Source organism: Meriones unguiculatus, chromosome 4, assembly GCF_030254825.1.
Source record: "Meriones unguiculatus strain TT.TT164.6M chromosome 4, Bangor_MerUng_6.1, whole genome shotgun sequence".
NCBI lineage: Eukaryota > Metazoa > Chordata > Mammalia > Rodentia > Muridae > Meriones > Meriones unguiculatus.
In genome coordinates this window covers 111,663,184-111,688,694 of record NC_083352.1, presented here as the reverse complement: position 1 = coordinate 111,688,694, position 25,511 = coordinate 111,663,184, and the positions used below count along the sequence as shown (strand labels likewise).

At 52.9% G+C, this 25,511-nt stretch overlaps 1 long non-coding RNA gene across 1 annotated transcript; it reads left to right on the top strand.

Moving 5' to 3' along the window:
- The first annotated feature begins 14,325 nt into the window (after window positions 1-14,325).
- Window positions 14,326-23,596, top strand: LOC132653734 (uncharacterized). The gene is made up of 2 exons (XR_009591569.1): window positions 14,326-14,913; window positions 23,182-23,596. It is a non-coding gene; the product is annotated as an uncharacterized LOC132653734 (long non-coding RNA).
- Window positions 23,597-25,511: the final 1,915 nt, after the last annotated feature.

Below are 25,511 nucleotides of genomic sequence, written 5' to 3'. Positions count from 1 at the left end.
TGTGTCAGCCTCAGGGTTCACCCAGCCCTGCAAGGCTAAGGGAGAGCCAGGGCTCAGACAACAGGCAGCAACACCTCCAGAAGCCCCCATGGGCAGTCAAGAGCTAGAGCAGCTGCATGGAGGCCATTTCCCTCCTGAAAGGCAGTTGTACCTCCCTCAAGGCTCCAGGCCTAGCTTCGTCTGTTGGGTCTTCCATGGAGGAGAAAGAGCAATCCCCAGGCTCCCACAATACAAAGCAAAATATTAACCCCCCCAAAATATTATCCTACTGCAGCCTCCAGAGCTATAAGGGCAGACAGGAGCAACACCATGAAGAAACAGGAGCTGTGTCACTGACGCCAAGGTGCCGCCGGTAAGTCTTCTCTGAAGAAGGTGGCATTTGAACAGAGACACAGAGAAAGTCGGCTGAGCTCGGGGGAAGTGGGCTCCAGGCAGCTGGATCAGCCAGTGCTATGGCCCTAGGGTAGGAATAGGTGTGGCACATGCCATCCTTGATGAGGTGGCCAGGGAGGCCAGGGCTAAACCCATGTTCATGACTCCAGTGAATTGGGATTGGGTGGCAGCAGTGAGGGTGGGTGTGGGGGGCAGGAACAGCTCTTTAGTCAAGCTTCTCTGGAAGAGCATGATGTCAAGGCCTACAGTGAATCTTGACTTGTGCTGGGAAACAATGGGTGGTAGAACCGGGGAAAACTATAGCTGAGAGTCAACTGACCAGAGGGCCGGGGCACATGAGGAATTTATTAACAATCTCTGTTTGAAAAAGCGCTCCCCAGTGTGGGGCAGAAGAGGCTAATGCCTGACTTCAAAGACGTGTTTACTGTGATGTCCTCAGCGCAGGCATCAGAATGGTGGGCTAGAGGCAGCTCCTGGGCAGAGATGCCAAAAGACACAACCAAGCCAAGCTACTGGGTAGAGTCAGAGGTTGGGGGTCTCTCCAGAAAACCTGCACATTCATCCATGCCTTTCTTTAGAGACCATTCGTAATGGACCCATTCTGGGTCTTCAGGGAGTACTGTGGCCATTCCTGTTCCAGGACTACAATTGCACCAAACGCAAACACATCACAGACTTCAGTTCTGGAACAGCACTTCCTCATCCAGTGAGCGGAGAGGTGTGCCAGGATGCACTCCAGTGTACGGAAGAGGTAAGATGACAGCTGGGCCCGTGTTCTTTATGACCCCCCTTGTTTTTATGTCGTCATCTGGAGGGACCCAAAAACAGCAACAAAACAGAGCGGGGGTGGAGTCAGGCCCTGGAGATCATGTGTCTGACGGCGACTTGGAAGTGGAAAAAGAACTTGACAACTGTTCGCTGGCAAGAAGGAAGAGCAGGAGGAAGGCTGGGTTCTTACAGGGCGCCCTTCAGACCCCTTAACTGGCCTGGTTCCGGCAGGCAGAGGCATCTTAGGATAAAACTGTAGGAAGGCCAGGTGTTGCTTTCATGAAAAATGCAAATGAAAGCCACAGGAAGATGTCATAGAAAACTGTTAGCTGAGGGCTGAGTACACAACTCAGCAGGCAGAGGTGCTTGCTGAGCAAGAACAAGGACCTGAGTTCAAATTTCCAGACCCTGTATTAAACAAAAGGCATGGTCATGCTCTTGCCCCTAATCCTGGCACCATGGGAATGGGGACAGGAGGAAGCTGGCCACCAACCTAACAAGGCTCAACACTGCAGGAAAACAAAGCAGGACACGCAAGGTCCTCTTCCGGTCTCCATGCAGGTATGTCCAGGCAAACCTGTGCACAAATGCTCACATACAACACACACATACAATTACACACACAGAGACACCTGTCCACACAGATATACATACACACACACATATATACTCACACACACAATTACACATACATGCACACACTCACACATACACACATGTATGCACACATGTACATACACACACGTATGCCCATACACAGACTCACACATGCACACACTCACACATATAGCCACAATGCATAAACTCATATATACTCGTGCACACATAGACACACTCACAATTCCACACAGATACGCACAACACACATGCGCACATTTTCACATGCACAGATATACAACTCAGACACATGCGCTCAGGTTACTAAGCCGCACTCCCATGAAAAGTGTGGGGTCTGTCTCTGGGTTGCTCAGTTCGGCCTCTGGGACTTGTCTGTTCCTCTCATGCTTCAAATAAGAAGGAAGTCCGAAGAGCAAGGACTGGGCATCCCACCGAGACCTGGGCCCCTTGGAGAGCGTGGCTCTGTCCTCCTTCAAGGGCGTGCTCTCTTATCACCACCATCCCCCCAAAAAACAACGCACTCTGGCAGACTTGGGAAACAAAGTCACCGGCTGGGTTGGGCCCTGTTGCCTGCTCTACCACCAGGCAAGCAGCCTCGGCTTCCCGAAGTCCTCCTCAGATGCCCTCAGTGCCATTCAGTGGAACCACAGCAGCATCGGGAACACATGGAGAGGCGAGCAAGACGCACTGCAATTTCAAAGCACTTTTCTGGGGCCTGGGGAGATGGCTCAGCAGTTGAAAGCGCTTCCTGCTCTTCCAGAGGACCCAAGCATGGGTTCCCAGAACCCCTGTCAGCAGGCTCACAGCTGCCTATAATTCCATGCTGAGGGACCCAAAGCCCTCTTCTGAGCTCTTCAGGCACCTGTGTTTACACATGTACACACTCACATACTCAAACACACACAACTTAAAAACAAGGCTTTATGAAGAACCCCACTTACTTAGCCTATGGCTGGCTGAGACCAGAGGCTAGACTTGGGAGGGTCTCCCACTCAGCGGGACCCTATTTGGAGTTTGGAAAAGGACTCTTTCTGCCTGGGACCCCTGAGGCACGCACAAATGGCCAGTGGTCAACGGCCAGCCGAGCCTTGTCACTGTGACTCCGGTGTCTCCCAGTCCACTGGCCATCCTCTCCTGGAGGAGCAAGGCTTAGCCTGGGAGGGTTTTAACCCCCTGCTTGCCAGGCCTTCGGGCACCAGAGGCCACTGGGTGAGCTACCTTGCCCCTCGGGTGACCTGCCAGCCTCGTTTCACACAAACAGAGGCTCAGAGAAGCTGTGTGACCTCTCTGATGTCACACAGCCGGGGGCCCGCATGCTGTGCAGTCCACCCTGTGAGCCTGACAGCAGCGGGGGGTGGGGGGAGCGGTTTGTGTGGCTGAAGGTCCAAGGAAGAGAGAGAAAGTTGGTGGCCTGCAGCTCCACTCACAGGCAAGGCAGTCAGTCAGTAAACAGCGTCCCCTCCAGGGCTGGCGGGGGCTGAGGTGGACAGGCGGCCACTGCCTGGGAACTGGGAAGCTGAGCTACTCTGCCTGCCTGGCAGCAGCAGCAGCAGCAGCAGCAGCAGCAGCAGCAGCAGCAGCAGCAGTGTCCGTGGCTGCTGGCCAGGCCCTGCCTGACGTCAGGCTCTGACCAGACCGGGGACATAATGTGCTGGCATCGGGACAAAGGCTGAGTGCAGAGGCGAGGTGGGGCCATCCAGAGCGCCTGGGGGGGGAGGTTTACAGAAGAAGGAACAGGCTGATAGGGACATAGAGAGATGAGGGGAGCAGAAAGGGTGTGGATGAGGGGGTGGGCAGGAAGACCACAGATGGATGCAGCAAAGAAGCCCAGGCCCTGACAGAGAAGGAAAACAGGGGCCGAGTGGATGGCTCTGGTCCCCACACTCCACTTAGCTGTGTCCCTGTGACCGGTGGCTCACCTCTGGGAGCCTGAGAGCATTTTGCCTGGACCTAGGGATGACAGTGTCAGAGCCTCTGTCACAGGGGACAGAGGACAGAGCTCTTGTCATGATGGAGAAGGTGGCACTATGGAAAAGGCTTTGCTGGAGCCCTGGTACTCAGGGAAGTACAGGATGTGGGGAGAAAGGGGGTGACAGTGGCCCCTTAGGGAATGAGGTGCCTTCCACAACCTCACTTCCCTGCAGTGGGGAGCCCTCTTCTGACCATGAGGCTTCAACATGAGGCCATGGCGAAGACCTTGGCCTGCCTGGCCTGGCTTGGGCACACAACCCCCTGCTTATGGGCTCAAGAAGGCCACAGTCTCAGGGCCACCACGTCACCAAAGCCAGGCAAGGCTACTCCTGGTCACTCCTGGCCTTCCAGGCACGTCGCCCTTATACAGCTTAATTATTAAATCTACCAGGGCTGAGGGGCTGAACCGGCTTCTTCCTCGTGAGTAAACCCGTGTCCTCTGTGGGCGTGGGACCCCCCCCCGGGGGTCCCAGGACACTTGCAAAGGAGAAGTTTCAAAGTCTCCTCACTGATGTTTCCACACTGCTCCAGAAGCCTTGGCAATCATCTCCTCCTCCTCCTCTTCCTCCTCCTCCTCAGAATGCCCATTTATTGTGCACCTACTGTATGCTGAGGACTGAGCTGCAGCCACTGGCCAAGGCCAGCTGCCCCGGGCAAAGCAGAGCTGGTGTTTCCCGAACAGGTGACAGCTCTGCTTCCTGAACAGCCCGAGTGCTGGCTGAGGCCCACTGTGTGCCTGGATGATGTTACCACATGACTGAGGTGTTGTCAGGGCTGACCTTGCGCGCGCCCCCCCTCCCCCCGCCCCATCTAAGACTTTGACTGTCTCTGGGAACAGTTTGGGTTGTCTCCACTACGGAGAAGTTCAACTCCTCAAGGGCACAGACCAAGCCCCACACAGCAGCCAGCCACGAACAGGAAACCCCACCGCAGAGAACCCTCCAGCCCCCAACACCGGAGTTCCAGAACTCAGCTAGGAAGTAAACGGGAGGGTACCCGTGCCCACATGGGAATTGGAGGTCAGTTGGGTGACCTTCCTCAGGTACCATCCACGCTGTAACTGAGACAGGGTCTCTCACCTGTCCGGAATGTGCCAGGTGGGCTAAGCTGCTGCCAGTGAGTGCCAGGACCCTCCTGTCTCCTCCTCTCCAGTGCTGTTCTCAGCTTTCTACAAAGTCTCTCTCAGCAATCGCCTCTCCCGCTGACCCAGCTCCTCAGCTGTTTCTTCGTCATCCATTATAGAGCCTGTCTGGGTCATGGAGGATGGCCTGGCCTGTTCCCAGGAGAGAAGGGACCTTATCCATCCAGTGAGCATCCAGCACTGAGAAATGGCCTGACATGAAGCAGAGTCCAGTATACGTGTTCAATGTTGGATGAACTGATAAGAAAATAACCGGAAATGGTGCTCAGGAACTGATGCTGATGCGGCTGGGATCACACGGTTGCCCACGTCAGTATCGGGATTTGAACCAAGAACCAGCTCTACGATCGGCACCTAACATGGCCGACGCTAGATACCGCTGGAGAGCCCCACCCCAATGGAGCAGAACTCCACCCTTCACGAAGCGCCAGGCATTTGACCCTCCTCATGGAGCCTGCAGCTGCACTGATGCCCAGAACCCACTGTGTATCGGGGAAACTGAAGTTCAGAGAGGGTGGGGATCTTCCCCAGGCCGCACAGCAACCAGCCGGCAGAGCTGGGATATGAGCCTGCCAAGCCCTGCAACCGGTCCTCATCATTTCCTACATGTCCTGGGCCCTGCAGAGGCCCATAAGGGCTCCAGGCTAAGTGCACAGAGTTATGCCTCTCAGCACCCTGGCATGGCCTCCAGCAAGGAATGCTGGGAAGTAAGCTGGGTTCAGGATCTGGGTCCCTGGAGTTTGAAACCAGCCCTGCCACTGCCTGGCTGCGCAGCCTAAGGTAAGTGGACTGTCCTCGCTGGTCTTTGGCAAATCTGGCTGAGAGTCTGTAGAATTGGAAGGGCTGCCTCCCTAGGCTGGTCCACAGGGTGCCACATAACTGAATGTGAGGTTGTGAAAAATTCAGCCACAGGGAAAGGTTTCTGAACAAGTAATGGCCAAAACCTAATTCAAAGTCAAACAAGTAACAATGGAGCAAAGCTAAGCAGCTTCTGCTGTGCTCTCCTATATTGTAAGGCACAGCTTTTGCCACAGCCTTGTCCTGGACCAAAGATGGATTATATACCCTGCATGCCACCCACCAGGCAACACCAACAAATGTCTCCTGAAACGCCACCATTAGGCCGAAGGTGTCCTGTTCAGAGGCAGGAGCAGGCCTGTGGAGGAAGAAACAGACATGGGAGGGCCCCGCTGGTAAGAAGCGAGGACCTGAATGCTGGGGGATCCTGAAGCCTCAGGGGTTCCTCCTGAGAGAGCAGCCACATGGCAGATGTGGCAGCCAGCCAGCCCACGAGGTGACACAGATCCCGAGGACGCTGTGGACGCTGATGCTCTGTTCATCCCTCAGCTCCCTTGTCCTGCAATAAGTGTTAACTGAGCCTGCTCTGTACTTGGCTGGGGGCAAGGCAGGTGCTCAGCTAGAGCGGCTGTGTGACCCCTCAGATCCCACACAGGAAGGGGTCCACCAGGAGCCAACAGAGGTGAGCATAGCTCACAGTTGGTCCTAAGGGTTGGTAGAGGCTGTCATCCAGGACCACAGAGCTTCCAGTTGGGGTGACATTTCTTCCCACATGAGTGACAGGGAGGCTGCTGGGGGCGGGGGTTAGAAAAGAACTTTCCAGGCAGAGGGACAGGTCCTTGCAGAGATCTCCAGGTAGCAGAGAACAAGGTCAGGGATGGGAGTTCTGAGAGGGACAGCCCTGGACACACTGGGGCTGAGGCTGGGTGCTAGGGTGGGAGATTTATTGAGAGGTTCACCCCAGTTCCTGGCCTGCAGTGGATCCAGGATGAGCAGGAACCCTGTCCGGTGTCCTAGTCACAGCTCACAGGAGACATACACCTTCTGGTGGCTTGGAAATCCCTGACACTGTATCCAGAGCTCCAACCGAACGGCTGCTCTCTCAGGTGGAAAACTGAGGCCCGAGAGGAGAACACCCATCTCCAGGATCTCACCTCTAGAATGCTGTGGAGATGGAGCTAGGCCCCAAATCTTCACGCTGTTTAACCGAAGGTGAAAAACAAGGAGGAGAGGAGGGAGAGGGAAGCAGGAAAAGGGAGGAGGAAAGGGTAGGAGGAGAGAAGAGAAGGAGGAAATGGGAGGAGAGGAGGAGAAGGGAGGAGGAGAAAAGAGAAAAATGGGTAGAGGAGGAGGAGGGAGGGTAAAGAAGAAGATGAAAGGGGGAATGGGGAAGGCTGTGGAGAAGACACAAGCTGCACAGGGCATTTCCATTCAGTCTTAGCCAATGTCACAGATTAAAGTATTTTCCACAGAAACTCCCTTTCCACTTCCGTTTAAACACAGGGCTGAGTGCCAGTGTTGGATCTGAAGTGTCCCCATGGGCTCATGTTTTGAATACTTATTTCCCAGCTGGGGGCACAGTCTTGCTGCTGGTTTAACTGAGGGGGAAAAAAGCCTCCATAGGGTTGGCCTATAGGCAAGCCTGCAGGGACATTTCCAGTCCACCATAGGCGGAGCCATCCCCTGGCAGGTGGTCCTTGGTTAAATAAGAAAGCAGACTGGGCAAGCCTCGGAGAAGCAAGGCAGTAAGCAGCATCCTCCAAGGCCGGTCCTTCAGACCCAGCCTCTAGGTTTCCTGCCTCACCTTCCCGCAGCGATGGACTATGACCTGAGACGGAAATAAACCCTTTCCTTCTCAAATTGCTTTCGCTTATCACGCAGCAGTAGAAACCTAACTAAGACAGGCAAATCCCCGGAGCTCTCTGGCTGGCCAACCCCTAGCCCAGTGGGCTCAGTGAGAGTCACTATCTCGAAAATTAAGGTGGAGAAAGATAAAGGAACACACCCGACGTCGACCTGTGGCCTCCATATCACACGCATACACGTGCACCTGCACTCTGCACACACACACACACACACACACACACACACACTCACCTGCCCACGTGTTTGTACATTGCCCCTGCACACACACACCTGCATGCTCACACAGACTTACACACTCACACAAACACATGCACTGCACATACCTGCACATGCATACACACACAACTTGCACACATGAGTGCACACACATGTGTGTATACACGTAAACCCAGAGACACGTACAGAACCCCAGAATAAGCCACAAAAAACAAGACCATCCCCTCTTTCCTCACAGATCAAGGGCCATCCCTTGCTGTTTGTTACAGGGCAGATCCTGCCTCGGGACCCCCGTGGAGCTGTCAGCATCAGCGGGTGACAATAAAAGGTGCTGGGCGGCTACTCAGGAGGCGGAGAGAAGATCAAAAGTTCAGGGCCTCCCTAGGGTACACAGCAAGTTCGAGGCCAGCCTGGTCAGCTAATATGATCCAGTCTCAAAATAAAAGAGGGGGTGGACAAAAAGGAGCTTCCTGTGGCAGAGAGTGAGGTGGGGCATCACGGAGAGGGGGTCTGCGGGGACACCTTGGCCAGGTTGACACTGGGAGGCAAGGTCCTGGAGTGGGAGATTTCTATAGTGGCAGAGGGTTTGTCTAGCAACCACAAAGCCCCAGGTACAGCTACCAATAAAGGGAGAGAGAGAGACTAAAAGGGAGGGGAAGGAAGGGGAGGGCCAAGCAGGGAGGAGGAGGAGAGGGAGACAGGACACAGCTGGATTTAAATTACAGATTAACGAGAAATGACGCTGCTGTGACTCCCTCGTCCTGTTTTCTCTCGTGGTCCAGCCCTACCCTCACAGGGACACACCGGAGCACATAATTCTGTGCCTGGCAACCCCCTCCTAAGGAGTGCTCCGTGCAAGTCCCCCGGGGCTGGCATCAGCACCCAGGTCTCCCATAATGGCTCTACCTTCTCTGGGCTCCAAACTGTCCATCTCAGATGGTGACATCCAGAGCGAGGTGTGGGGGGGGGGTGGCTTGAGGAGGGACCTGGAGGGCTCTGCCTGGCGCTGTGTCAGCTGAGGGGGATGAGCTCTCCAGTCATCTCCTGATTTGATAACTGAGCCCTGGTTTGTGATCACCGAACCATGCCTGCCAGGCACGGCTGTCCCATCACCGTCTGCCAGTGCCACTGCCAGGTGAGCCTGTGACGTGGCTCTAGCCGGTTGAGACCGCTAGAAGCCTAGAGGGATTCCTGCTCTATGGACCAGTCTCCTGAAGGACAGGACAGTACTGTCTCCAACCTTCCTTTGTGCCTGGGACATTGTCAGAACATAGTGTTACCATCTAGCATGAGAATCCAGCTGCTGCTCAGGACACACCTGCAGTGGCCCCTCCCCTCACACTGAGACATGGTCTGGGAGTCCTTAGCCAACAGGCTTTCCAGGGCCAGGACCTCTCACTAAGGGTATTGATGGCCACACATGCTGCTTGCGTCCTGCCTCCTGCCTCCTGCCTCCTGCCTCCTACCTAGGAATCCAAGAGCCTGGCTGCGGGCTTGCGCTGTGCCATACACACAAATTTAACTTCTCCCGAAAACCTTGGTGGGGAACAGCACACCCAGATCTGGGACCATTGCAAGAGAATAAAGCAAGCACATCTTGGGCCCGATGCCATGGGCTTCTAGGGATGACGCTGTATCCCCAGGGGGACACTTGGGAGTGATGGAGGCGCTCACCCACTGTCCTGCTTAGGAAAGGACAGCAGGATGAACGAGCATGCCTCTTCCTGTGCCCAGGACGGCAGAGAGAGATCCGGCCCCGCCTGCTGTGCTCCAGGGAGGAAGGGGGTCAGCTGGGCTCTAGGGAAAGTGTGGCTCTATTCTACTAATCCCTGATCCTCGCCCTCTGTGCCCTCAGCCACATTTTCATCAAGGGAGCCCCCACCTTGCTCATCTCTGAGGCAAAATGCCACAGCCTCTGCTCCTGAGGGAGGGTAGGACATACTCCCAGGGTACCGCAATCTGCCTCTGGCCCAGCCAGGCCCATTTCCACGTGGTGGACTCAGAGCAGAGTACCATCCGCCCCCAGGCGGTTCCAGCTGGAAGCCAGACAAGCCTTTTGCTCCTGGAATGCAGGGCCCACGCCAGGCTGTGGAGAGGGCCTGCTGATAAAGGGCTGCTGACCACTGCAGAAGCTGTTTCCTAGAGAAACGCCTTCACCTCTCCTGCCCAAGTTCCCAGGATGTGGCAAGCCCCAGATTCCTGGATCAGTAGGGCAAGTTTCCAGAATCTTCCATCCCAGCCTCACACATCCCAATGAAGTATAGTATGCCTGGCTGAGGAATGCGGGGAGTCGGTTAAAAATGCCAAGAGGGCATGCTGGCCACACTAATGTGCTGTTTCTCTCCAGACCCTCTTCTTGAGGGAAGGTAGTTTGTTTACCTAGGGATGGCCATGCCTGCAGCCATGGCAGCCAGTCACCAGCATGTCCCTTTCTTTGCTGGGGATCGATGCAGCCACTGCCTCTCTCAGGGACACACAGGACACACAGAAAGTGAAGGGACTGAGTATCTATGTCCTTAAGAGCCTCCCTCCCCATGTTACCGAACTGGACAGGGGGCTTGCTGCATCTCTCTGTCCTCCTGAATAGATCCCCTTTTCTACTTTCTGCTCTTAAACTGGCTATGAGTGGTGGCCTGACCTGAGTTGGGGCAAAGGTTGTGACCCCCAGGTTTGATAAGAACCAGGGGTTTGACAGAGCCTGCCTCTATCCCACCCAGTCCCTGCTCCCTGGTGAGAATGACTTGGGGGTTGTTCTGCATCCTCTGGGCCCAGGGGATCTCTGTGAGATTTGGGGGTCACTGTGCAGTCAGTGGCCAGTCAAGAGTGGCCCTGTGTGGGCCACCTTCCCACACTGGCCTTATGTCCTCATCCTTTGCGTTCTAATGACAACCTAAGCCCCAGCTTGAGACCCAGGCTTTTGCAGGTAAGATAGATGTGGCTGTCCCCACCCCGTCCCCAAGGGCCCAGGACTCTGAAGCTGGGTACTCAGAACTACAGAGAGACACCGAACCCTTTGTTGACCCTCTGGCTCCGAGTTCTCAAGGTTCTACACAATGGCTCTTAACCTTCCTAATGCTGCGACCCTTTAATACAGTTCTTCATGTGGTGATCCCCAACCATAAAATGTTTTCATTGCCACTTTATAACTGTAATTCTGCTGCTGATGTGAATCATAATGAAGATACCTGTGCTTTCTGATGGTCTTGGGCAATCCCTGTAAAGTCCTTCAGCCCCAAAGGGGTCGAGATCCACAGGTTGAGAACCACTGCTCTACACGCTCTGTTTCTTGAGCTGTGAGTTCCACTCACAGCTAGCCCAGGGCCTTTGTATCTGCCCTCTCCTCCCCCTGAATCTGCTCCCCAGATTCTCTTGTGTTCAAACATCACCTCCCAGGGTGCCCCATCTCCACCCCACCTGCTCCCTCCCTCACCGTGCTTCCCATGTGTGTATTTAACAGCACAAACTATTAAAGCCAACAAGCTGTTGAAGGACCTTGGGCTACACGCTGGGGTCGGGGAATGAGCTGTATCTCTCGAACCCTGAACAAAACCTAGAGCAGTGGTGGCTTTTTCGGGCCTTTGTTGGACAAGCCATGAATGTCTCAGTGATAGGAACAAGCAGGACTGTGGGGTGGTGTCAGGAGACCTCACTAGGCTCCAGCTGTGCCTGGCCCTCAGGGGAGGCGTCCCCCAGGAAGTTACACCAGAGCGGATGTTTGAGAAGAGAGAGAGATGGGGCAGGGAGGGGTGTGACGGGAGAGGAGAGAACAGTGCATGCGAATACCCAGTGGGGTTCCCAGGGGGTGTAGGGGAGCAAGCCAACTCTTGTCCCCAAAGCCCTTCTCTTTTGGACCTAGTGTGTGCTGGACTCCCAGGCAGCTTGCTGTCCCCAGAAGCCCCACCCAGAGGGGAGGACAGCAGTCAAGCAGAGAGGGGACAGATTTTATGCCCAAAGACTGTTTTACACCAGCACAGCCTCCGGCAACTGGAATTGCAGATAGCTATCTTCCAAAGAACCAAGGTAAGCCAGGCTCGGTGGTGCACACCTCTAGTCCCAGCGCTCAGGGAGGCAGAGGCAGGCAGATCTCTGTGAGTTCGAGGCCAGCCTGGTCTACAAATCGAGTCCAGGACAGCCCAGGCTAGATGCTGTGTGGAGATACACATTAAACACGCATTACAAATACATACCCACACGCATGCATGCATGAACACACACAGCATAAGCATCCATGCATGTGCGCATACATACATGCACACATGTGTGCACATACATACAAGTACAGGCACGTACACAGAAAATGAATAATGTCTTGAATTGCTTATCAGATAGGTATGAAGCAGCCTGCTGTGTCACCACAGCACTCTGGAGGCTGAGGCAGGAGGATTGTGGGTTTGAGGCCAGCCTGGGCCTGAAGCTACAAAATCAAGTTTCTCCGTCCTGTGATTCTGTTGGTCACCCTCCAAGCTGGGGTCACCCTCCACACAGGCAGAGTGGTGACCTCCTGGGCTAGGCAGGGTCATTCACATGGATACACCCCTCCCCTGTGACCTCTGCCCCTTTGCCCAGAGGCACAGCCTGGCAGGCACAAGGGTCTGGTGAGCTCTGTGTGAAGGGTCAAGACGGTGCCAGCCCCTGCGGCCTCTAGACCTCAGCTCACATCTCTCCACCTCAGCTCTCAGCAGTCACAAAAAGGTCCCTATGGACCCTGTGCCTCTGTCCCTACACAGCCTCAGCAGTTGGCTGGCCCTGTTCCATCCAAATGGGACTTTTCTTCCTGCCCCATTGGGCCTCTAGAAGCTGGAGTCAAGGGGAGGATGGCACCCGGAAGCCTAAAGTCCTCCTCTTGGCTGTAGAGACAAGCCCTTTGCCTCCAGCTCTCTTGGCCCCTTCTTAAGTCTTAGCCGGTGTTACAGATTAAAGTATTTCCCACAGAAACTTAGGAGCAGAGGAGCTGAGAGGGTCACGAGGGACAGGCAGTGGCACCAAATTGGGAAGTCAGATGGCAGTGAGGGCTGGAGAAGGAGGGTCTGGGGTTGAGTCAGGGGCTGAGCAGGAGGGACACAGGAGCTGGGGAAACAGGGAATTGAGGAGAGAAGTTCCTGCCACAGAGTCTCCTCCTGTGATACCCCCCCATGACACCCTGTGCCCAGAGCCATAGGAGGCTTCAGAAACTGAAAAGGAAGTGCAGGTGAGTGGAGGGGCTGCAGGCAAGGAGAGCGCACAGGGCTGACAATGGGGACAGTGGAGAGGGGCACACAGTGGCTCCTGCCCAGGGGGACCCAAAGCCTGGGGAGTCCAGAACTTTCTGTTCAGGGCCCACAGCAGATCGGCATGGGTCTCCAGTTCCCAACAGGTACAAGCAATCTGCTCTCTGGGAATGCATCATCTTTGCAGTTTGGTTTTATTATTTTAAAGCATGTGAGTGTGAGCGCTGGTTTACTTTCTGTACGTGTGTGTGTGTGTGTGTGTGTGTGTGTGTGTGTTTAACTTTGTGAAGATCAAAGCACACATCAGACTGCCAGTTTGTCACAGTCACATAACAGAGCCTTGGGACTAATGCAGCCTGGCCTTAGCCCTTAGGTCCAGATTATGCCACCAGCAAGTAAATGTTGACTTACCAAACAACCACCAGCAGGCACACTGAAAAGATACCAACCCCACCAACAATCCAACGGTCCATGGCTCTTAATTTGATTCTCTTTGACTCAATCTAACCATGCGAGTCTACCCAGCCACTCAAGGTAGCAAGTTGTTAAACTCACCAGGCACCTACTATGTGCTAACCTCTGGGAAACCGTTGTTACTGAAGGTAAACTAGCTGGGGCCCTGTCTCCTGCTTAGAGTCTGAGGGACCATCCCTAGGAACTACGTGCAGATGCCGGGGCATGCCTGCTGTCCTCACTTATGTGACATCCATACCTAGAACAGGGCCTGCACACAGTAGGTGCTCAACAGGTGCTAAATGCAGTTGGTGTTGCCTGAACAGGCCTTCTCAAAAGGGCCAATGATCATGGACACACTGTGGCTTACGAGTCTTGCTTGGTCTACAAACGGAGTGACTGTCTGGCATCAGTGTCCAGGTGTCTTCACAACACAGAAGAGGTTAGCTTCCAACCCTAAGGTTGATGTTGCAAATGAATCTGATCTTGGGAAAATTCTAAAGGCTAAGAGGTGGGAGAAGGCTGGAGAGCACTGAAGGGTGGGGCATGGGGCTGTGGGAACACACAGTGAGGGGCTTAGCCCCACCTGGGAAGTCAGTGCACCCTCTGGAGGAGGAGGCACCTGAGCTGAGGAAGGCCATCAGATGGGATGAGAACACCTTCTCTGTAGCAGGCAGGCCCTAGCTAGTTCGGTTTCCCAGGTCTCTTACAGCTATGCAGTTCTGCTCTAGAATATACGCAGTTCCTAAACAAAAGAGACATGACTGTGTCTCAATAAAACTTTATTTACAAACACAGATGAAGGATCACAGCTTCCCCCCCCCCCGACCCAACCCAAGCCACAACTATGGCCTTTTGAGCCCTGAGCTAACTACAGAACAAAAGAGTTGGGTAGAAGGAGCTGCCTGTGTCTATACAAACCCTTGTCACACAAGTACAGAACTCTAAATCCATTCAATCTGTAAGCGTTTCAAAGCACTTACTATGTGCTTGGCGCTGGCCGTACCCTGAGCACCAAAAAACAATCTAGATAAACGTCAATGGGGAGACAGACTCCAACCACACAGATACGAACAAATAAGCAGCTCTGGCCTTGAGGAAGTTATTTAACCTCTCTGGGCTATAGGAGACTAGGACACATCAGGTACACCCTAGTGACTGCGGACACAGTTGCTGTTATTTCAGGTCAATGTGCAAACAAACACAGTTCTCAAAGCACACAAGTCCAACACCAGGCAGGAACAGAGCAGTGACAAGCAGGGAAGGCATCTTGGACCCTAAGCAAATGGCAGCCAGGTCAAGGCAACCTAGACCACATCCTGGGAGTGGGCAGCCTGGAATGAGCTGTGTCTGCAGCCTTCCTGGCCCTGCGGCTGGACGCACTTAATTAAGAAGATGCCTGCCTCACTGCAGCCCAAGGTGTCTTCTCTAATTAACCTGAGCGTGCAGACCTTTGAAATCAAGGATGAAAGGGGAGCTGGGGTGAGTCTCCGGTCACAGGGCAATCAGTGGGGAACTGGGCTGTGAACCCCAAGAACTCGACTCCTGCTCACACTTGCACACCTGTGGGAATTGACCTGGCTCTGCTGCTGAGTGGAGTTTCGGGGTGCCCATGACAGAGCGGGAGAGGGCTGTGAGAGCTGGGCTCCAAAATGCATGGGGCTTCCCTCCTTCTCCTTCTCTCTTTCTCTCCCTTCTTTGCTCCCTCCCTCTCTCTCTTTCTGTCTTTCTCCATTTCTTCCTTTTTTGTCTATCTACTACCCCCCCCAAGTGGCTAGATAGCCCAGGCTGGTGCAGAACCCCAGATCTTTCCACTTTAGCCTGTCAAGGGCTGGGATCACAGCTGTGGGCCACGGTTTCACTTTCACTGTTGCTGGTGCTCCCAGACATTGGCAGCTGGGAGCCAGGTGAGTGACTAAGCCCCCTGAGGCTCCCGTTCCCTTTTTTGAAGTGGGTGACGACTGTGATAGATACCAGGAAGCACAGGACACAGGGAAGAAATGATGGTCCCACTTTTCTTTGGGGCACGTCACCATTACCTGCTCAGTCTTCCAGATAACAACTCTGAGCCACCAGAGCCCGCCCGGCACTGCCCCAAGGGGACCCGATCACGCAGACCATGACTGAAAAGGCATGTCCTGAAGCTACGGTTAGAGAGAGGTTAAGTTACTCAGCCAAGGTCATGTGACAGGGCCAGGCAGCCCGGCTCCTGGGTCAGCTTCGGCCTTACCAAGTGGGGACGAGGGAGGCAGAGAACTTGGGGTCCCTGTGTGTAGGCAGATGACCCTAAATCTGCCAACCTGGGTGTTGCTGGGGACTTAATAGTTTTATTATATGTGTATGTGTGTGGTGCCTGCATGTATGTCCATGTACCATGTGCATGCCTGGTGCCCACAGAGACCATAAGACAGAGCTGGGTCCCTGGAACTGCAGCTACAGCCAGCTATAGGTTGCCATGGGGATGCTAGAAACTGAACCCTGACCCTGTGGAAGAGTAGCCGGCTCTCAACCACTGAGCCACTCCTCCAGCCCATTTCTAGAGGTTTCTGAAGGGGCTACTAACCTTTAGTTTATGATATACATGAAGGTCAGAGGTCAGTCTCAATGCTCTTCCTTCCTTCCTTCCTTCCTTCCTTCCTTCCTTCCTTCCTTCCTTCCTTCCCTGGAACTCTGTAGACCAGGCTGGTCTCAAACTCACAGAGATCCACCTGCCTCTGCCTCCTGAGTGCTGGGATTAAAGTTGTACGTCACCACCACTGCCCAGCTAATGTTTCTTAGGAGCCACCTACTTGTTTGTTTGTTTGTTTGTTTTTAATTGTTAGTGTGTGTGTGTGTGTGTGTGTGAGAGAGAGAGAGAGAGAGAGAGAGAGAGAGAGAGAGAACCATGGCTTGTTTGCAGAGGTCAGAAGGCAGTTTGCAGGGGTCAGTCTCACCCTCTGCCATATGAGTCCCAAGGACTGAGCAGGTCATCGGGTTTGGTGATGAGTGCCTCTGCCCACTGGGTGTGCTGCTGGTCCAATGTTGGTTTTTTCAGGTCTATAAAGGTCCAGCATTTTATGGGGTGCTGGGGATAGGACTCAGGTCTTCACAACTGTGTGGCAGTCGCTCTACCCATTGAACCATCTCCAGCGCCAGCTTCTGGTTCTAAAGCCATGTTTATGTGTTATCTTGTGCCCACTACCATCCCAGGAGGCTTCCGAGCACACAGGACACTGAGCCAGCGTGAACTAGCACCTCCCCCCCCCCCCCCGCAATTCTGGCATTCAGGAGGCAGAGGCAGAAAGACCTTCAGTTCAGGGCTAGTGTGTGCTACAGAGTGTGGGCCAGTCTCAACCAACCGAGGGCTAGGTGGCTCAGTGGGAGGGTGCTCTCCTAGTGTGAACAAGGTCCTGGGTTCCTCCCCAGCACTGCATATAAAACAAACAAAATCCACACGGGGCTGGACTGGAGAGTCCTTCCGAGTGAATGCTGCAGGCTCTCCTGAGGCCACGGGAATGGCAAGAAAAAGCAAGTTTTTAATGTCAGAAGTCTGATGGGAAAAGAGAAAATATGGACGTCAAAGTGTTTGCTAGAGGATAGGGAGAGAGGGGGAGAGAGAGCTGCTGGAGCCACGGTGCTCTGAGAGATGCTGATAGGAATACTGGGGTGTCCTGGAGAATGATGGAGCTTCCTCCCTGGGTGGGGGCTAGAGTCCTGGAAAATGCAATGGCCACCAAAGTGGCCCCAAGACTGTGGCTTTGGGTTGTCTCAAAAATTCAAAGAATGAAAATCACGGACCACAGAGCAATGTTCTTGGGGAGAAATGTATTGTGGATTCGTAGGTGGGAGCCATGCTGTTTGCACTAGGCTACGGGGTCAGCCACGGGTGATCAAGTGCCCACGGGACAGAAGAAAGCTTCAGAACCCTGGAGAAGCCAGGGACCCAGCCAGGCAAGCTGGGCTCCGGCCAGTACCAAAGAAAGGCAGAAGAGAAGGGAGAGCAGACCCAGGCCCAGCAGAACCTCCCAGCTGGCAGGACTGGGCTGGGGTGGGGATTCCGGGAAGGAAGAGCATTCATCTCATGAAGGGGTCATCTTCCAGCTCTGGCAGCAGGCCTGAAGTGGCCTTTCCTTCCTGGGCCAGGTGATGGGCAGGCCCACTGGATGAAGCCTTCCATCCAGAAGCGGATCCCATCCTGTACTCTGGCGACGTGTGTCACTGGATGTTTGTCCTCAGCCGTAGGAGAGCACTAGTGTGGGCCTGCTGTTGGCCACCAGGATGGTGTGGGCAAGCGGGGTCCTGACTGCTCAGGAGAAACTCATGATGCTGGAGGTCGCTGGGGCCGGGGGGTCTCAGGGCCTTCCTCTCCACTTGCTGTGATCCTTAAACCAGGGTGTGTGTATAGATGTGTGCGTATGTATATGTGTGTATATTTGTATGTGTATGTATATACATACACACAAATTATTTGTATGTATGTGGTGTGTATATGTGTGTTATGCATGTGCTTCGCATGTGTGTATTATGTATGCCTATGTGTGTATGCGTATGTGTATATGTCTGTGCATATATATGTACGTGGTATATATATACACACATATATGTGTGTCTGTCTATGTGTATGCCTGTCTATAGGTCTATTATGTGCATATGTGTATATGGGTATGCATGTAACTATGTGTCTGTGTGTATGTTAGTGTGTGTGCATGTATTTTTAATGTGTGTATGTATGTTTGTGTATGAATATGTGTTTATGTCTATATATGTGTGTTTGACTATGTAGATGTGTGTATATGTGTGTATATGACTAGGTGTATACATTTATGTGTGTGTATATGTGTATACATGTGTGTGACACGTATGTTTGTATTCATGCACGTATGTGTCTGTGCATGTGTGCATTGGCATCTGACTATGATGCCCACATGTGGCTCAGCCATCCCTCCCACTTCCTTCCGTACCGGTTCCCCCAGGCAGTGCAGCCTAGACGATCAGGTTGAAGAAGCCTTCTAGTGGCTTCCCCCAGGAGACTGATAGAGAGCATAGACAGGCAGGAGGGGTTAGGAGGCGTGATGGCCACTGAGGTGAGCAGAGCGCCACCCTGGATGGCCTGCACAGCCTACTGAGCTCCCCAACCACAGGGCAGCCCGTGAGGTTAGAGCAAAAGAGCCGAGTCAGCCTGACACTGAAATGCTTTGAAATTGCTCCAGATTTCCCACTGTGGGCCCACGAGCCCGCCAACCCACGAGCCGATGCGTCCACGAGCCTGCTCTTTCTTTAGAGGCTGAGGCAGGAGCTGGAGGTGAGGCTGGGCTACACTGGAAACCCCTGTCTGAATACAAGGAGCCACCAGCTCTGGGGCTATAGTGACCCCAAGAGCCCCGAGCTCCTGAGAACTCCCAGTCAAGGCTGACCCATGGTGAAACTGGCTGTCTGGCTACTTGCTGCCAAATGCGCTATGGCCTGTCCTCCCTTGGTCTTTGGGACCATGGCATGCCTGCACCGCCTCACACAATGGGATAGACTGGGGTCTGGAGCATGGGACCCTGTCCCTAGGGTCACACTGGGGAGCCTCAGGCTCCCGAGCTCACTGTGGGCTCCACGCTCTTGCTCTGTCGATTCCTTCAGGCTGCCAGGGCTCGGCCATTCGCTTCTCCACAGCCCAGGCCCTTCCCTCAGGAGGCAGTGCTAACCCTTCCCCCCCACCCCCCACCCCCAGTCTCCCTGACTGTGTCAATAGCCCAAGGCCATGGTTCAAGCTTTGGGACCTAGAGCAGCTCCCCACATCCTTTGATGGAGAAGATGAGCAAATGTATCTGGTGCTCCTGGGGGGGAGTGAGTCACAGTCACGGAGCTGGGGTCACTATCAGGAGTCTGCTATCTCACTCACTCACTCCCTTGCTTCGTGTCCAGCCCCCCGCCCCCACCCCCGGCTTCTGAAGGCCCTGACTCATCAGCAGCTTGTGGTCAGCTCCGACACTCAGATCCTTCTCTGCTCATCATGTGCCCAGCTGGTGGCCTTTAATTAGGTGTAGCTAATTTCCTGTCTCTGTCCACGTTGTTGCCCCCTCCCCCCCCATTTTTAGCAAATACTGAGGATGCCATGATTGTGGTGGGAAAAAGCTGTTAGCATTTACTACGTGACGAGTACCTACTTTTTTTTTTCCTTGAAAAATATGCCCTTTTCTCAGACAGAAAACTAAGGTCTCAGGCTAGGGATGCCATTGGTAGGACACTTGCTGGTGTGCCCAAAGCCCCAGGGACCCAGAACCATGTAAAACTCAGCATGGTAGCTCTTGGGAGTTGAGCTAGGAAGATCAGCACCATCCTCAGCTGTGGAACCGGTCGAGGCCAGACTGGGCTCCGTGGGAGCCTGGAAAAGAGAACTCATGTGCCCAGCATTGATGAGCAGGAGGCCTGACGCAGCAAACACACAAGCGTGTTTGGCCCTAGAGTCTGCCTCTGAAGCAGGAAGCCCACAGCAGGCTGCTACCTGAGCCTCCCTCTGCTGCTACAATGGAGACCGCTGTGACTGCTACTGTTTGTTTGAGAGCCATCCGGAGCTTGGCGATGGAGGGTGTGTTTGGCGCCCGGAGGTTGCTGCACAGGACCCAGGCTCATCAGCAGCTGGTCCTCAAGTCACAGATGGCTGCCGCCACTCACCCATCACCTCTTCATCCAACCATGTCCAAAGCAGGGAGAGAAGGAAACGGGCAGCTAGGCCTCTCCTCATTTGCCTTTTTTCTTATCAGAGAGGAAACATTCCCCCCAAAGTCTCCAGCAGAGTATGTCTTTGGCCAGAAATGGGTGATAGGATCACCCCTAGACCAGTCCCAGGCCCAGGAAGATGGGCTCGCCATAGTGGACTTAAATCAGTCACGCTTCCTCCCCTGGGGGCCCATGGCCAGCTGGAGGAAGTCAGCATCAGTCAGCTGGCAGGAGGGAGGGGCAGCTGACGGCCGGGTCCTCAGCGCCCACTCCAGAACTTTCCAACATTTAGCAAAAGTGGTGGGCAGGGAGGGCGTCAGGGGATGGAGTGTAGGGGGGACTGAGGCTAAGGAAGGGAAGGGGGCAGTGGGGAGAAGGGGAAGTTTTGGTGTAGAGATGTGGGTGGGAGGGGTGGTGTGGGGGGGAGTTGGGGGGTGCGAGGCGGAAGTGGTGTGGGAGTGAGGGGAATGGGGGTAAGTGTTGGGGTCGGGGGACTTCCTTTCTGGGCCAGCAGCAGAGCTCAGCCCCTTCCACCGTGTCACCTCCGGCTTAGTGGTTTCACGGCCTCTCCTCCCTTCTCATTAGATGCCGCCCCTGCAGGGTGCTAGAGGCAGGGCGCCCATCTAGTTATTGGAGATTGCGTGTCCCTGCAGAAATGTTCCAAGTTCCCCGAAATACGAAGATCTTTTCGTTTCTACAAATGTTATATATCTCATCATAAGAGTTGAGGTGGAGCACATTTATAATATTAGTGTTTGAGAAACTGAGGCAGGAAAATTGCCACAAGTTCCAGGTCAGGTTGAGTTACATAGCAAAACCCTGTCTCAAAAAACAATTGTGTGTGTGTGTGTGTGTGTGTGTGTGTGTGTGTGTGTCTAGCTAAGCATGGTAGTGTAGCCTTGGATCCCAGCACTCGGGAGGCAGAGGCTGGCCCCAAGCTCACTGAGGTCTACATAGTGAGTTCCGGCCAGCCTGGTCTACATAGTGAGACCCTGTCTCAAATGGGGAGAGGCTGGAGGCGTGCCCAGCAGTTAGGAGCATGTATTACTCTTCCAGAGGACCCAAGTGTGATTTCCAGCATCCACGTCTGGCAGCTTACAACTGCCTGGGACTCCAGCGCTAGGAGATCTAATACCTCTGGCATGTCATGCGCAAGGGCACACATGTACACACATACGCACATATACATACACATGATTAAAAATAAAAACCTTTTTTTTTTTTAATTATAAAAGGCTGTCACTCAGTTGGTAGAGAACTTGCCTGGCATGTGCAAGGTCCTGGGTTCCAGCCCCACCCAGGATCACCTAGGAAATTAAGCGAACAGGTAAACACTGAAGGTGCAGAAAGGCTCAGGGGCCATGGGAAGCCGGGCAGTCTCACCGTTCCTGTTCCATGCTGCTCCTTGTCTCAGCCCCAGGAGAAGCAATGTCCTGCTGACCTCTGACCTCTTGGGGGCGGGGCACAGGTCTGAGGACCACTGTATCCAAGAGCAGCCTCTTGCCCACCGGGATTGTAAAAGTCAACCTTGAGCTCAGAATCAGGGCGTTTACATGGGAGTGGGGCTCTGCCTTCTCTGAAGCTCTTAGTTTTTCCTTACCAACCCCTTTCTCCTAATGAGAATATAAAATATCAAGCCAGTCAAACGTTTACTGATAACAAGTAAGGAAATTCACTTTAAAGAAGTTCTTTGATAAACATACATTTTTTTCTCTCTCTCCCCTTTTTTTTGGGGGGGTTTGTTTGTTTGTTTGTTTGTTTTTCAAGATAGGGTTTCTCTGTGTAGCCCTGGCTGTCCTGGATTCACTCTGTAGACCAGGCTGGCCTCGAACTCACAGAGATCCACCTGCCTCTGCCTTCCCAGAATGCTGGGATTACAGACATGCGGCACTGAATCCAGAAGACATACAATTTTCTCATTTATTAAGGGTGAAAGCTTGGGCAGGTGAAATGGCTCAGTAGGTAAAGGAGCTTGCCACCAATCCTTATAGCCTGAGCTCAGGCCCTGGGACCCACGCAATCAAAGGAGAGAACAATTCTCCCACGTTGTCCTCTGACTTCTATGTGTACACACCTGCTCACTTCATGCACATTCACAAAACAAACTAAAATGTTATTAAAAAAAAAAAAAAGATAAAAGCAAGCTGGGTGGTGGTGGCTCACGCCTTTAATCCCAGCACTTGGGAGGCAGAGGCAGGTGGATCTCTGAGTTCGAGGCCAGCCTGATCTACAGAGGGAGTTCTAGGATAGCCAGGGCTACACAGAGAAGCCATGTCTCAAAAAAAAAAAAAAAAAGCAAATCTGTACACAAATGAGATGACAGTTATTTTAAGCACTTATTTATCCTCTCTGTGTGTGTGTGCATGTGTGTGTGTGCACATGTGCATGCATACATGTGTACCTTGTATGTATAGATGCCTTTGGCTACTTTACATGTTGCTCTTGGTTGCTGAGCCATCCCTCCAGCCTAATTTAAATTGGTGTTGCAGGTGTAAGCCTACAGAATGACTTCAGCACATTTGCATACATGTGATTCATATTCCATTATCATTTCTCCCTCCCCATGTGTCCTGCCCCCAACTATTCATTTTCACACAAAGGAACGGATCTGGAATAAATGCTTGACACCACAGGGCAGAGGACATTATTTTCAACATTTTTAGGGTTAACTAATATTCTATAATCACCACAACCGAGCACGGGGCTCCTTTTCAAGGCTCGAAGCCTCTGAAAATTCAAACAAAAGTTTATTCCTGTTAATGTATCCAAAAGCTCTTGGAAAGTTTAAATTTTTCTATAAAATATCCACAGTCTCTTAGCTGTGGGCCACGAAAAAAAATTCTTTTAAGATAATAAAATACACGCCTTTGTACTCTGAGGGGGAAGAACCAGGGCAGAGTCACAGTCAGACTAAAGCAAAAGCTAAATTCAGCCATGCAGAGAGCAAGGCGCTTGGTGTTTTGGGACTCTCTAACAATCTATGCTCTGAGGAGCCTGGGCCCTGACACTTCTCTGGCCTTGACGCAGCTCAGGCCCTAGGCTCAGGCCAGCTGCACTCCACAGGTGCTGTTGTCCTCAGCGATCATCCCGTCGTACTGACACCTCCAAAATGCTGGGGTCTAACAGAACAGTCTCCTCACAGACTAAAGCCTTCCATCCTGTGGGGAGCTCCTTAAACAGAGAAGTAAACAAGAGAGCAGCGTCAAGAACTCCCCGAAGCTGAGCAGATTCACTAGGCCCCTCCCTGCCAGACGAGCTGCCTGGAGATTTAGACCAACTGAGACACCTGGAAAGGACTCCCCCTCCACCTGTTGAGCTGCCTGCGGGCTGTGTGGTTTGCCTCCGGCTTTTGTGAGCAGTCACCCACACTGGGGTGGGCTTTGCTGATGCGGCCACTTTTGAGTCATTTCTGCTCCTGTAAGTAATCCCTCTCCCATGTTCGTGTAAGTAACCCCAATAAAGCTCATTGGTTCGCCAAGCTGAACTTTGGTGGTGTCTGGAGGCCTGTCATGGATCCCTGTCTGGGGTGAGTAGGCATGCGTGCTGTGTCTCCCCAGGAAAAGTTTTGTCACACAACAACAGGCATCCACTGCAACTGGGCTGCACCTTCATCAACGGCCTCCCTTCAGGGACTCCATCCCTGCCCACACAGTGGCAAGCCTCAGCTGCTCTTCGTGACCGCTTCACGACTTTACAACTAGTACTTCCTGGGAAATCCTTGCACGTTACTGAGGGCCAGTACAAAGTACAACCTTGGCTCCTCTGAACCACAGTTTTTAGGTGCTGACCCTGAGGAAACACTTCCCAGAAGATTTTGCCTTAATGATGTCTTAAGTGTGGTTAATCTCTCTACTTCAGCTGATCAACATCATTTGTCCCAGGAAAGCAAAGCTTTCCTTTAATGGGTCTGGTCTCCTGCCTTTAATGGGTCTGGTCTCCTGTTGATCACAGATGATTCTTCAGCCCCAGCCAATCAGAAACACAGATTCTTTTTTTTTTCTAAGATTTATTCATTTATACATATTAGTGTTCTGTTTGCATGTATGTCTGCATGACAGAGGAGGGCATCAGGTCCCGTTGTAGTTGGTGGTGAGCCACCATGTGGTTGCTGGGAATTGAACTCGGGACCTCTGGAAGGGCAGCCAGTGCTCTTAACCTCTGAGCCATCTCTCCAGCCCCACTGAAACACAGATTCTTAATTCAAAGTATCACATAAATGGCCCCAACAGAGTCTTTGCTTCCCTCTGAAATGTCACAAGCCAGGCTTCCATCAACTAACGTCTCTCAAGACTCTCCTCTTCCCACACAACAGTCCACTGAGCTCTGACCTCTCAGCAGCTTTTCCAGCCCAAAGTCTAGATCCCAACAAAATCCTCCCCAAAACACATCTGTCACAGCAAAACCCCACTCCTGGTACCAGTTATCTTAGTTAGGGCTCCTATTGCTTGATGAAACTCTAACCAAAAGCAATTTGTGGAGGAAAGCATTGATTTCCTTTTACAGTGTGTAGTCCATCACTGAAGAAAGCCAGGCAGGGTGCCAAGGCAGGAACCTGGAGGCAGGAGCTGCTACAGAGAGTGCTGCCTTCTGGCTTGCTCTTGCCGTTTCATACAGCACCCGGGATCACCTGCTCGGGAATGGCACTGCCGATAGGGAGCTGGGCCCTCCTTCATCAATTCCTAAAATGCTCTACAGACTTGCCTAAAGGCTTGTCTTATGAAGGCATTTTCTCAACTGAGGTACCCTAATCCTAAATTACTCTAGCTTGTGTCAAGTTGACATAAAAGCAGCCAGCACACCACTTCACATACATACACGGTACAAACGGCAGAAGTCCTTTTAGGACCATCTCAAAAACTACTGGAAATTCTGTCCTAACCTCAAGCTAAAAATTCATCAACAAGTTTGTTTATCAAGACGGTCTCACTACACAGTCCTGGCTGGCCTGGAACTTGCTATGTAGACCAGGCTGGCTTTATGTTGCTGGGATTAAAGGCATGCACTGCCATGCCTGGCTTTCCAAATGATTTTTTTTTTTTAATGAAAACCAAGTCAGCAACTCAGACAGTAATTTTAAAAACCAAACATTCTAACATGTACAGTCGAAGGCACAATGATTCACACCTGCTGGGGTTAATGGGAGGAAAATCTTAGAAGCCGTTGCTTTCTCTAATTAAACTGCTATTTCCACGGGGGTAGGAAGCTTTGTCTACAGAGTGGGAATGCAGCTGTTGGCAACGCTCTCCTCAGATCTGAGCTGAACGCTCTGGGCAGTGTGAGTGGCTGTGTGGCATGATGGCAGGTGAACTGCAGCCAGTGTGCAGGACACAGTCACAAGGTGCTATGGCAAGTGCCACCAGAAGCACTTGGCTCATTAAGCCTCTGATTCTGAA